This window comes from Lissotriton vulgaris, chromosome 8 (genome assembly GCF_964263255.1).
Source record: "Lissotriton vulgaris chromosome 8, aLisVul1.2, whole genome shotgun sequence".
Classification (NCBI taxonomy): Eukaryota; Metazoa; Chordata; class Amphibia; order Caudata; family Salamandridae; genus Lissotriton; species Lissotriton vulgaris.
This window is the reverse complement of record NC_141696.1, coordinates 1,528,831,216-1,528,844,316: the sequence shown is the minus strand read 5'-3', so window position 1 is coordinate 1,528,844,316 and position 13,101 is coordinate 1,528,831,216. Positions and strand designations below refer to the sequence as shown.

At 42.3% G+C, this 13,101-nt stretch overlaps 3 non-coding genes across 3 annotated transcripts; all 3 read left to right on the top strand.

The window, feature by feature from the left end:
- Positions 1 to 604: 604 nt before the first annotated feature.
- On the top strand, positions 605 to 677 carry TRNAF-GAA (transfer RNA phenylalanine (anticodon GAA)). The gene has a single exon. It is a non-coding gene; the product is annotated as a tRNA-Phe (tRNA).
- A 1,674-nt stretch (positions 678 to 2,351) lies between these two features.
- Positions 2,352 to 2,424, top strand: TRNAF-GAA (transfer RNA phenylalanine (anticodon GAA)). Its single transcript has one exon. It is a non-coding gene; the product is annotated as a tRNA-Phe (tRNA).
- A 4,002-nt stretch (positions 2,425 to 6,426) lies between these two features.
- TRNAF-GAA (transfer RNA phenylalanine (anticodon GAA)) lies at positions 6,427 to 6,499 on the top strand. The gene has a single exon. It is a non-coding gene; the product is annotated as a tRNA-Phe (tRNA).
- The last annotated feature ends 6,602 nt before the right edge of the window (positions 6,500 to 13,101 follow it).

Here is a 13,101-nt window from a genome sequence, read left to right as displayed (position 1 = left end):
GAAGACCCCAGCTATCAGTAGGCCGAAATAGCTCAGTTGGGAGAGCGTTAGACTGAAGATCTAAAGGTCCCTGGTTCAATCCTGGGTTTCGGCACAGTTGAGAGGTTCCTTGCGTCTAACAAAATAGGTCTTGGAATCAGCTGTAGTTCTTTTTCTCTATTCATCAAATTTTTTCCAACTGATCTACAACACAATCAATTTAACATAGACTTTGCTTTATGTCCTCCTTCTAAACTTGCTTCCACCTCTCTTACCTTCAGGTTTGACAATGAATATTTCCCATTTCATGCTTTTTTGTAAAGTAAACTCTTGTCTGCATTACCTTCCACTTCCCCTTGAAGACAGATGTCAGTAGTCAGATGACATTGCTTACCTACTCATGCCAAATATATCTGGGTAATATAGTGCTAGTCCATTCAGAGTTAAAAAAACAACTACCTAACCTGGATCCCAAAAATGCTATTTACCCATTGCACCAGTTAATTGCGGAATGATACCGGACTCCTTAAAACATATCTCTACCATATGAGGTTAAAAATCCAGGTCCTGCATCTATTTTGTTAAATGGTTTAAATTAAAGTATGAAGACCACAGCTTTAAGCAGGCCGAAATAGCTCAGTTGGGAGAGCGTTAGACTGAAGATCTAAAGGTCCCTGGTTCAATCCCGGGTTTCGGCACAGTTGAGAGGTTCCTTGCTTCTAACAAAATAGGTCTTGGAATCAGCTGTAGTACTTTTTCTCTATTCATCAAATTTTTTCCAACTGATCTACAACACAATCAATTTAACATAGACTTTGCTTTATGTCCTCCTTCTAAACTTGCTTCCACCTCTCTTACCTTCAGGTTTGACAATGAATATTTCCCATTTCATGCTTTTTTGTAAAGTAAACTCTTGTCTGCATTACCTTCCACTTCCCCTTGAACACAGATGTCAGTAGTCAGATGACATTGCTTACCTACTCATGCCAAATATATCTGGGTAATATAGTGCTAGTCCATTCAGAGTTAAAAAAACAACTACCTAACCTGGATCCCAAAAATGCTATTTGCCCATTGCACCAGTTAATTGCGGAATGATACAGGACTCCTTAAAACATATCTCTACCATATGAGGTTAAAAATCCAGGTCCTGCATCTATTTTGTTAAATGGTTTAAATTAAAGTATGAAGACCACAGCTGTAAGCAGGCTGCAATATCTCAGTTGGGAGAGTGTTAGACTGAAGATCTAAAGGTCCCTGGTTCAATCCTGGGTTTCGGCACAGTTGAGAGGTTCCTTGCTTCTAACAAAATAGGTCTTGGAATCAGCTGTAGTACTTTTTTCTCTATTAACATTTTTATCAACTGATCTACAAAATGATCAATTCAACATAGACTTTGCTTTCTGTCCTCCTTTTAAACTTTCTTCCACCTATCTTGCCTTCAGGTTTGACAATGAATGTTTCCCATTTCGTCCTTTTTTGTAAAGTAAACTCTTGTCTGCATCACATTCCACTACCCCTTGAACACAGATGTCAGTAGTCAGATGACATTGCTTACCTACTCATGCCAAATATATCTAGGTAATATAGTGCTAGTCCATTCAGAGTTAAAAAAACAACTACCTAACCTGGATCCCAAAAATGCTATTTACCGATTGCACCAGTTAACTGGGGAATGATACAGGACTCCTCCAAACATATCTCTACCATAAGAGGTTAAAAATCCAGGTCCTGCATCTATTTTGTTAAATGGTTCAAATTAAAGTATGAAGACCCCAGCTATCAGAAGGCTGAAATAGCTCAGTTGGGAGAGCGTTAGACTGAAGATCAAAAGGTCCCTGGTTCAATCCCGGGTTTCGGCACAGTTGAGAGGTTCCTTGCTTCTAACAAAATAGGTCTTGGAATCAGCTGTAGTTCTTTTTCTCTATTCATCAAATTTTTTCCAACTGATCTACAACACAATCAATTTAACATAGACTTTGCTTTATGTCCTCCTTCTAAACTTGCTTCCACCTCTCTTACCTTCAGGTTTGACAATGAATATTTCCCATTTCATGCTTTTTTGTAAAGTAAACTCTTGTCTGCATTACCTTCCACTTCCCCTTGAAGACAGATGTCAGTAGTCAGATGACATTGCTTACCTACTCATGCCAAATATATCTGGGTAATATAGTGCTAGTCCATTCAGAGTTAAAAAAACAACTACCTAACCTGGATCCCAAAAATGCTATTTACCCATTGCACCAGTTAATTGCGGAATGATACCGGACTCCTTAAAACATATCTCTACCATATGAGGTTAAAAATCCAGGTCCTGCATCTATTTTGTTAAATGGTTTAAATTAAAGTATGAAGACCACAGCTTTAAGCAGGCCGAAATAGCTCAGTTGGGAGAGCGTTAGACTGAAGATCTAAAGGTCCCTGGTTCAATCCCAGGTTTCGGCACAGTTGAGAGGTTCCTTGCTTCTAACAAAATAGGTCTTGGAATCAGCTGTAGTACTTTTTCTCTATTCATCAAATTTTTTCCAACTGATCTACAACACAATCAATTTAACATAGACTTTGCTTTATGTCCTCCTTCTAAACTTGCTTCCACCTCTCTTACCTTCAGGTTTGACAATGAATATTTCCCATTTCATGCTTTTTTGTAAAGTAAACTCTTGTCTGCATTACCTTCCACTTCCCCTTGAACACAGATGTCAGTAGTCAGATGACATTGCTTACCTACTCATGCCAAATATATCTGGGTAATATAGTGCTAGTCCATTCAGAGTTAAAAAAACAACTACCTAACCTGGATCCCAAAAATGCTATTTGCCCATTGCACCAGTTAATTGCGGAATGATACAGGACTCCTTAAAACATATCTCTACCATATGAGGTTAAAAATCCAGGTCCTGCATCTATTTTGTTAAATGGTTTAAATTAAAGTATGAAGACCACAGCTGTAAGCAGGCTGCAATATCTCAGTTGGGAGAGTGTTAGACTGAAGATCTAAAGGTCCCTGGTTCAATCCTGGGTTTCGGCACAGTTGAGAGGTTCCTTGCTTCTAACAAAATAGGTCTTGGAATCAGCTGTAGTACTTTTTTCTCTATTAACATTTTTATCAACTGATCTACAAAATGATCAATTCAACATAGACTTTGCTTTCTGTCCTCCTTTTAAACTTTCTTCCACCTATCTTGCCTTCAGGTTTGACAATGAATGTTTCCCATTTCGTCCTTTTTTGTAAAGTAAACTCTTGTCTGCATCACATTCCACTACCCCTTGAACACAGATGTCAGTAGTCAGATGACATTGCTTACCTACTCATGCCAAATATATCTAGGTAATATAGTGCTAGTCCATTCAGAGTTAAAAAAACAACTACCTAACCTGGATCCCAAAAATGCTATTTACCGATTGCACCAGTTAACTGGGGAATGATACAGGACGCCTCCAAACATATCTCTACCATAAGAGGTTAAAAATCCAGGTCCTGCATCTATTTTGTTAAATGGTTCAAATTAAAGTATGAAGACCCCAGCTATCAGAAGGCTGAAATAGCTCAGTTGGGAGAGCGTTAGACTGAAGATCTAAAGGTCCCTGGTTCAATCCCGGGTTTCGGCACAGTTGAGAGGTTCCTTGCTTCTAACAAAATAGGTCTTGGAATCAGCTGTAGTACTTTTTCTCTATTCATCAAATTTTTTCCAACTGATCTACAACACAATCAATTTAACATAGACTTTGCTTTATGTCCTCCTTCTAAACTTGCTTCCACCTCTCTTACCTTCAGGTTTGACAATGAATATTTCCCGTTTCATGCTTTTTTGTAAAGTAAACTCTTGTCTGCATTACCTTCCACTTCCCCTTGAACACAGATGTCAATAGTCAGATGACATTGCTTACCTACTCATGCCAAATATATCTGGGTAATATAGTGCTAGTCCATTCAGAGTTAAAAAAATAACTACCTAACCTGGATCAAAAAAATGCTATTTACCCATTGTACCAGTTAATTGCGGAATGATACAGGACTCCTTAAAACATATCTCTACCATATGAGGTTAAAAATCCAGGTCCTGCATCTATTTTGTTAAATGGTTTAAATTAAAGTATGAAGACCACAGCTATAAGCAGGCTGCAATAGCTCAGTTGGGAGAGCGTTAGACTGAAGATCTAAAGGTCCCTGGTTCAATCCCGGGTTTCGGCACAGTTGAGAGGTTCCTTGCTTCTAACAAAATAGGTCTTGGAATCAGCTGTAGTACTTTTTATCTATTCATCAAATTTTTTCCAACTGATCTACAACACAATCAATTTAACATAGACTTTGCTTTATATCCTCCTTCTAAACTTGCTTCCACCTCTCTTACCTTCAGGTTTGACAATGAATATTTCCCATTTCATGCTTTTTTGTAAAGTAAACTCTTGTCTGCATTACCTTCCAATTCCCCTTGAACACAGATGTCAGTAGTCAGATGACATTGCTTACCTACTCATGCCAAATATATCTGGGTAATATAGTGCTAGTCCATTCAGAGTTAAAAAAACAACTACCTAACCTGGATCCCAAAAATGCTATTTACCCATTGCACCAGTTAATTGCGGAATGATACAGGACTCCTTAAAACATATCTCACCATATGAGGTTAAAAATCCAGGTCCTGCATCTATTTTGTTAAATGGTTTAAATTAAAGTATGAAGACCACAGCTATAAGCAGGCCGAAATAGCTAAGTTGGGAGAGCGTTAGACTGAAGATCTAAAGGTCCCTGGTTCAATCCCGGTTTTCGGCACAGTTGAGAGGTTCCTTGCTTCTAACAAAATAGGTCTTGGAATCAGCTGTAGTACTTTTTTCTCTATCAACATTTTTATCAACTGATCTACAAAATGATCAATTCAACATAGACTTTGCTTTCTGTCCTCCTTTTAAACTTTCTTCCACCTATCTTGCCTTCAGGTTTGACTATGAATGTTTTCCATTTCGTCCTTTTTTGTAAAGTAAACTCTTGTCTGCATCACATTCCACTTCCCCTTGAACACAGATGTCAGTAGTCAGATGACATTGCTTACCTACTCATGCCAAATATATCTGGGTAATATAGTGCTAGTCCATTCAGAGTTAAAAAAACAACTACCTCACCTGGATCCCAAAAATGCTATTTACCCATTGCACCAGTTAACTGGGGAATGATACAGGACTCCTTAAAACATATCTCTACCATATGAGGTTAAAAATCCAGGTCCTGCATCTATTTTGTTAAATGGTTCAAATTAAAGTATGAAGACCCCAGCTATCAAAAGGCCGAAATAGCTCAGTTGGGAGAGCGTTAGACTGAAGATCTAAAGGTCCCTGGTTCAATCCTGGGTTTCGGCACAGTTGAGAGGTTCCTTGCTTCTAACAAAATAGGTCTTGGAATCAGCTGTAGTTCTTTTTCTCTATTCATCAAATTTTTTCCAACTGATCTACAACACAATCAATTTAACATAGACTTTGCTTTATGTCCTCCTTCTAAACTTGCTTCCACCTCTCTTACCTTCAGGTTTGACAATGAATATTTCCCATTTCATGCTTTTTTGTAAAGTAAACTCTTGTCTGCATTACCTTCCACTTCCCCTTGAACACAGATGTCAGTAGTCAGATGACATTGCTTACCTACTCATGCCAAATATATCTGGGTAATATAGTGCTAGTCCATTCAGAGTTAAAAAAACAACTACCTAACCTGGATCCCAAAAATGCTATTTACCCATTGCACCAGTTAATTGCGGAATGATACAGGACTCCTTAAAACATATCTCTACCATATGAGGTTAAAAATCCAGGTCCTGCATCTATTTTGTTAAATGGTTTAAATTAAAGTATGAAGACCACAGCTATGAGCAGGCCGCAATATCTCAGTTGGGAGAGTGTTAGACTGAAGATCTAAAAGTCCCTGGTTCAATCCTGGGTTTAGGCACAGTAGAGAGGTTCCTTACTTCTAACAAAATAGGTCTTGGAATCAGCTGTAGTACTTTTTTCTCTATTAACATTTTGTATCAACTGATCTACAAAATGATCAATTCAACATAGACTTTGCTTTCTGTCCTCCTTTTAAACTTTCTTCCACCTATCTTGCCTTCAGGTTTGACAATGAATGTTTCCCATTTCGTCCTTTTTTGTAAAGTAAACTCTTGTCTGCATCACATTCCACTTCCCCTTGAACACAGATGTCAGTAGTCAGATGACATTGCTTACCTACTCATGCCAAATATATCTAGGTAATATAGTGCTAGTCCATTCAGAGTTAAAAAAACAACTACCTAACCTGGATCCCAAAAATGCTATTTACCGATTGCACCAGTTAACTGGGGAATGATACAGGACTCCTCCAAACATATCTCTACCATAAGAGGTTAAAAATCCAGGTCCTGCATCTATTTTGTTAAATGGTTCAAATTAAAGTATGAAGACCCCAGCTATCAGAAGGCCGAAATAGCTCAGTTGGGAGAGCGTTAGACTGAAGATCTAAAGGTCCCTGGTTCAATCCCGGGTTTCGGCACAGTTGAGAGGTTCCTTGCTTCTAACAAAATAGGTCTTGGAATCAGCTGTAGTACTTTTTCTCTATTCATCAAATTTTTTCCAACTGATCTACAACACAATCAATTTAACATAGACTTTTGCTTTATGTCCTCCTTCTAAACTTGCTTCCACCTCTCTTACCTTCAGGTTTGACAATGAATATTTCCCGTTTCATGCTTTTTTGTAAAGTAAACTCTTGTCTGCATTACCTTCCACTTCCCCTTGAACACAGATGTCAATAGTCAGATGACATTGCTTACCTACTCATGCCAAAGATATCTGGGTAATATAGTGCTAGTCCATTCAGAGTTAAAAAAATAACTACCTAACCTGGATCAAAAAAATGCTATTTACCCATTGTACCAGTTAATTGCGGAATGATACAGGACTCCTTAAAACATATCTCTACCATATGAGGTTAAAAATCCAGGTCCTGCATCTATTTTGTTAAATGGTTTAAATTAAAGTATGAAGACCACAGCTATAAGCAGGCTGCAATAGCTCAGTTGGGAGAGCGTTAGACTGAAGATCTAAAGGTCCCTGGTTCAATCCCGGGTTTCGGCACAGTTGAGAGGTTCCTTGCTTCTAACAAAATAGGTCTTGGAATCAGCTGTAGTACTTTTTATCTATTCATCAAATTTTTTCCAACTGATCTACAACACAATCAATTTAACATAGACTTTGCTTTATATCCTCCTTCTAAACTTGCTTCCACCTCTCTTACCTTCAGGTTTGACAATGAATATTTCCCATTTCATGCTTTTTTGTAAAGTAAACTCTTGTCTGCATTACCTTCCAATTCCCCTTGAACACAGATGTCAGTAGTCAGATGACATTGCTTACCTACTCATGCCAAATATATCTGGGTAATATAGTGCTAGTCCATTCAGAGTTAAAAAAACAACTACCTAACCTGGATCCCAAAAATGCTATTTACCCATTGCACCAGTTAATTGCGGAATGATACAGGACTCCTTAAAACATATCTCACCATATGAGGTTAAAAATCCAGGTCCTGCATCTATTTTGTTAAATGGTTTAAATTAAAGTATGAAGACCACAGCTATAAGCAGGCCGAAATAGCTAAGTTGGGAGAGCGTTAGACTGAAGATCTAAAGGTCCCTGGTTCAATCCCGGTTTTCGGCACAGTTGAGAGGTTCCTTGCTTCTAACAAAATAGGTCTTGGAATCAGCTGTAGTACTTTTTTCTCTATCAACATTTTTATCAACTGATCTACAAAATGATCAATTCAACATAGACTTTGCTTTCTGTCCTCCTTTTAAACTTTCTTCCACCTATCTTGCCTTCAGGTTTGACTATGAATGTTTTCCATTTCGTCCTTTTTTGTAAAGTAAACTCTTGTCTGCATCACATTCCACTTCCCCTTGAACACAGATGTCAGTAGTCAGATGACATTGCTTACCTACTCATGCCAAATATATCTGGGTAATATAGTGCTAGTCCATTCAGAGTTAAAAAAACAACTACCTCACCTGGATCCCAAAAATGCTATTTACCCATTGCACCAGTTAACTGGGGAATGATACAGGACTCCTTAAAACATATCTCTACCATATGAGGTTAAAAATCCAGGTCCTGCATCTATTTTGTTAAATGGTTCAAATTAAAGTATGAAGACCCCAGCTATCAAAAGGCCGAAATAGCTCAGTTGGGAGAGCGTTAGACTGAAGATCTAAAGGTCCCTGGTTCAATCCTGGGTTTCGGCCCAGTTGAGAGGTTCCTTGCTTCTAACAAAATAGGTCTTGGAATCAGCTGTAGTTCTTTTTCTCTATTCATCAAATTTTTTCCAACTGATCTACAACACAATCAATTTAACATAGACTTTGCTTTATGTCCTCCTTCTAAATTTACTTCCACCTCTCTTACCTTCAGGTTTGACAATGAATATTTCCCATTTCATGCTTTTTTGTAAAGTAAACTCTTGTCTGCATTACCTTCCACTTCCCCTTGAACACAGATGTCAGTAGTCAGATGACATTGCTTACCTACTCATGCCAAATATATCTGGGTAATATAGTGCTAGTCCATTCAGAGTTAAAAAAACAACTACCTAACCTGGATCCCAGAAATGCTATTTACCCATTTGTAGGAGAGTAGGGTCTGCTATCCTATGGTCACCCCAAATTTTTGCTTTTTGCTTCACTGGTTTCTGACTTAATGTGGCTGTGGGCCTGCTAATCAGACCCACAGCCTGCTGTTCTCTCTCTAAATTGATGCCAATGCACTTTAGGTGTATTACGAATTGGAACTGGTTCACCTTATGAGCCCCTGTAATAGTGCACCCTAGGTGCCCAGGGCATAGGTGTATCCAAGGCCTACCAGGGGCTGCAGCACGTATTGTGCCACCCCTGGCCTGGCCACCATCCTTGACACAACTGGCTGATCACTCAGCTGGGGTAAGTCGGTGTAACCACCTCTTACTTAGGTGCAGTATGTCTGTGCCTAACCCTAAACTGGACACATATGTTCCTATCAGCCACTCCTATGGAAGGCCTCATCAATCCCGGAGGCAGAGTGCTTGGAAATATGTGAGATGGTGCTCTGGCATGAGCTGAGCCTGTCTGCAGCTGTCGGGAACAACTCCCTAAGCTGTTCCGGGATATTGCCATACCATATACTCTTAAGTGCATTATAATCCTCGCGGTTAAATGCTATCTTTGGTTTGGCTTTATCAAAACATGTCGAGTAAGGTGTCATACGAATTGGAATACTATCCCCTCGCCAATTCTGGCGACGGGGATAGCATTCCACCCTTCTAGAGGGACACGACATGTGCGTAGCCTTAACCCCGGTTAAAGTTAAACAGAGCCTCAGCTTCACAAAATGGACGCTGCCACCACAGACACAAGTCTGGCCTCCTGCTGCTGACCGAAACTCGGCAGATGGTGGCCTGGACAAAGGGTTTCCTGCCTTGGGAGGTGCGAGCACCACCCCAGACAGGATTTTGTGTATTAGGTAGGACAGGGCTGAAAAGAATCAGACATGCCCGGGGCACACAAGGTGTCCCCGTGCATAGGCCAGTCCAAACCGGTTCTGGGGCCTTCCAGCCCCAGTCCTGGCGCGGAGCTGGACAAAGGAAAGGGGGTGTAACCGCCCCCCTTCCTGGTTCCTCCCAGAGGAGGGACCTAGTAGGTGATCCACCCCCAGTTGGGAATAAAAGGGGGAGCAGTGCCATTGCACAGCAGATCATCCCGAAATCAACTTAAAACTAAGAAGAAGACTGGACTTCGACATTCTGCTGCACAGAAGACTGAAGAAGAATCTCCCTTGTGGCCAAGGAGTGACCACCCTGTGAACACAGGTACCAACCAGCGACTCGACGTCTGCTTTGCCGCCGCCTCCCGCCGGAGACCGAGCCCAGAGCCCGACAAGAACCAGACTCCCAGACCTCTCAGAGCCCGATCCACAGTCCCTGCGAAGAAGGGACCCGTGGAGGCACCGAGCGACGTGGGACCGGACCTCTTGAAAGACACCCGACAAGCTGACTGCGCAGCTTCTGAGGCATCCTCGACGTTGTGCTTTGGGGATTGAGAACCCCCACCACCGAGCAGCCCTTGCACCGAAGATCAGCCCTCCAGCATCTCCACGATCTGCGTGGGGCCCTTTTGCATTGTGCCACTCGACGCGCCATCCCGGCCACTAGCCACGCGGCCAGCGGCCATCTTGGCGACGAACCCGAAGATTTAAACAGCAGGTCTGGTTGCTCCAGACCTACCCAAGCTCCTGTGAAAAGGAGCACTCGCTCTGACCTTGCTGGTCCGAGTGAACAGCATCTTTCAACTCCTGCGTGGCTTGCATTTGCCAAGGCCTGTTTGCTCCGATCAGGTCGCCGACACCGCCAACAGCGAGAAGCCTACGTGGGACAGCTCGTGACCGACTCCTGGACGTCCTCGACCCCGGGTATCCACGTGGCTGCAGAAAGAAGCTACCCGACAACGCCTGTTTGCACCCGACATCGCCTGGTTCCACTCTGGTTCCACGGTAGTCACTGGCTAGTGACTTTGAACACTGTCCCCTCTGCTTTCAGGTCTTCAACTCTTCAGATCCACCCTTGGATCCACCGGAACTCTTCTCATCGAGCCGCCTGCAGCATCTTCAGCTCCAAGCACCATCGACCAGCGTGACGAAACCCGACACATCTTCGACCCTGTGCACCCGCTTCCTGTGGGTGAGGTAACTCAGCTCCGCCGGTGCTCCTGCACTGGTACACATCCCAAGGGCCTGTGTTTTAAGTTTCAGCTCCGTAGGTCACTCGGAAGGTTCCTAACTTTCTAACTTTGTGCTTTTTACGCACCATAGACTTTGTATTGAGAAGTGCGTGCACTTTGAACACTGCACCCGAGTCCCGTGGGCCTTTCCCGACTTAGTTAACTCCAGTCTCGAATAGCTCCAGCGATTCCCAAGGCCCTAGGCCTCTTCACTTTCCTTTAGGTATCTCTTATACCACTTATTTAGTATATGGTTTAGGTGGCCCCTAGGGCTCATCCATATTGTGCAACTTTTGTGTATTTTAAACTGTCTTGTGATTTTACGCTTGTGCTTCTGTGCTCATAAAGAGTCCAGGGGATTTTAATAGTTAATAAATCAATATATATTTTCAATATATATCTGTGTGGTGTCCCTTTCATTTGGTATTCAAGGGGGTTGTGTATGGTATAACAGCTGGCTTCACATGCCTTTCAGAGTTTAGCCTAAGACTGCTTTGTCCACGTTACCACTAGGATAACTGGTCTACAAGGTTGAATTACAACCATCATCATAAGGGTTGCTTGGCATGGTACAAAGTGATCACTAGAATTAGTGAGCATTATATACCAGGCCAACTTCTCACATTGGTGAGCAGCGGATTGGGATCTGAGCTTGCTGTTGTTTTACCATTACAATCTTTGAGATTATCATTTGAAAGATCATACAGGTACCTGCTAGGTACATATAAAACAAGACTAGTATACTTAAGTTCTACTGAACTTAGTTGTTGTAGAGCAAAGGGAGTAGCACACCCTAGCTACAACTACTAGATAGGTTTAGTAGGTAAACACCAGTGTAGGTAGATTGCAACACATCCACCCACACTAGAGCAATGTCTGGAACAGAGGGGTCCAGTGGACTTACTCCTGTTGAGAGTGACCCTCCAAGGGCACCATCCCAGTTTGCTATTTTTCCCTTTAAGGAATTAAGACAGCTTTGTGTCTTAAGGGGTCTGAAGACAGGGCCTTCCCCTACTACAGACCACCTAAGAGAGCTCTTGGATCAGTCTGAGGCTCTAAAGACCTCTAAAGCAAACCCCACAGGGGATGCTGAAGGAGGCCATCCTTCAGAGGATGACACTGTAGACACCCCTACCCCTATCATCCTAGTAGATGAGGAAGCCTCCACCACTGGAGCTCCTCAGGTAGATGAAGAGGAAGAAGAAGAAGAGGAGGAGGAGGTGGAAAGCAGTGAGTCAGATGATGACAGAGATAGTCAGGTGCTGGTCAGTAGACTGAACCAGGCTAACTTAAGTCAACTTGGGAATGAATCAGGTAACAACCCATTCAGACCCCCAGGTGGACTTAACCAGGGCCATAGGAGGAGAAGGCATCACTCAGGTGAATCCAATACCTCCCATGTCTCTAGAGGCTCTCATGGTCACTCCAGAAAGGAGATGACTAGCCCTCAGAGAAGGGAACATGAGGCCAAGATGAGAGAGGCTGAGCTTAGGATCCAGAGGCAAGAGTTAGAGGTTGCCCTGGCTAAGGAGAAACTTGCTAGAGCAAGACAGCCTAGAGAGAGTGGGGTAATAGAACCCACTGGTGGCAGCAATATCCACAAGGATAAAGACAGGTCTTTTGATAATAGAAACCTGAGTAAGATTGTGCCCCCCTACAAAGCTGGGGATGACATCCATAAATGGATTACTGCAATGGAGAGAGCCTGCAGAGTACAGCAGATCCCTCAGGAGCAGTGGGCAGCAATCTTGTGGCTCTCCTTTGAAGGTAGAGGCCGAGACAGACTCCTCACAGTTAGTGATGGGGATTCTAGAAACTACCTGGTCCTGAAGAGTGCTCTGATTGATGGGTTAGGCTTAACCACTGAACAGTACAGGTTAATGTTCAGAGATACCCAGAAGACACAGACTCAGGACTGGTCTGAATTTGTTGAGTGTGCCACTAAGGCTCTGGAGGGATGGTTGCTGGGAAGCAAGGTTACAGACTATGAAGGATTGTACAATTTGCTGATGAGAGAACAAATTTTAAATAATTGTCAGAACCAGCAGTTGCATCAACATTTGGTTGACTCAGATTTGACCTCTCCCCAAGAATTGGGAAAGAGGGCAGATAAATGGGTAAGAACCAGAGTTAAGCAAAAGAACCAGAACCAGAACCAGGGTGGTGACCAGAAGAAAACAGACCAGAAGGGTGGGGAGCAGAAAGCTAAAGACCAGAAGTCTTCAACAGGGCCCCAAACTGAGACAGAGGGTGGGTCCCAAACTTCCAAGAAGAAGAAGAAAGAAGGTCAGAAGAAACCCTGGTGTAAAACTTGTAAGAACACCTCTCACTGGACAAGTGAGTGTAAAAAGGG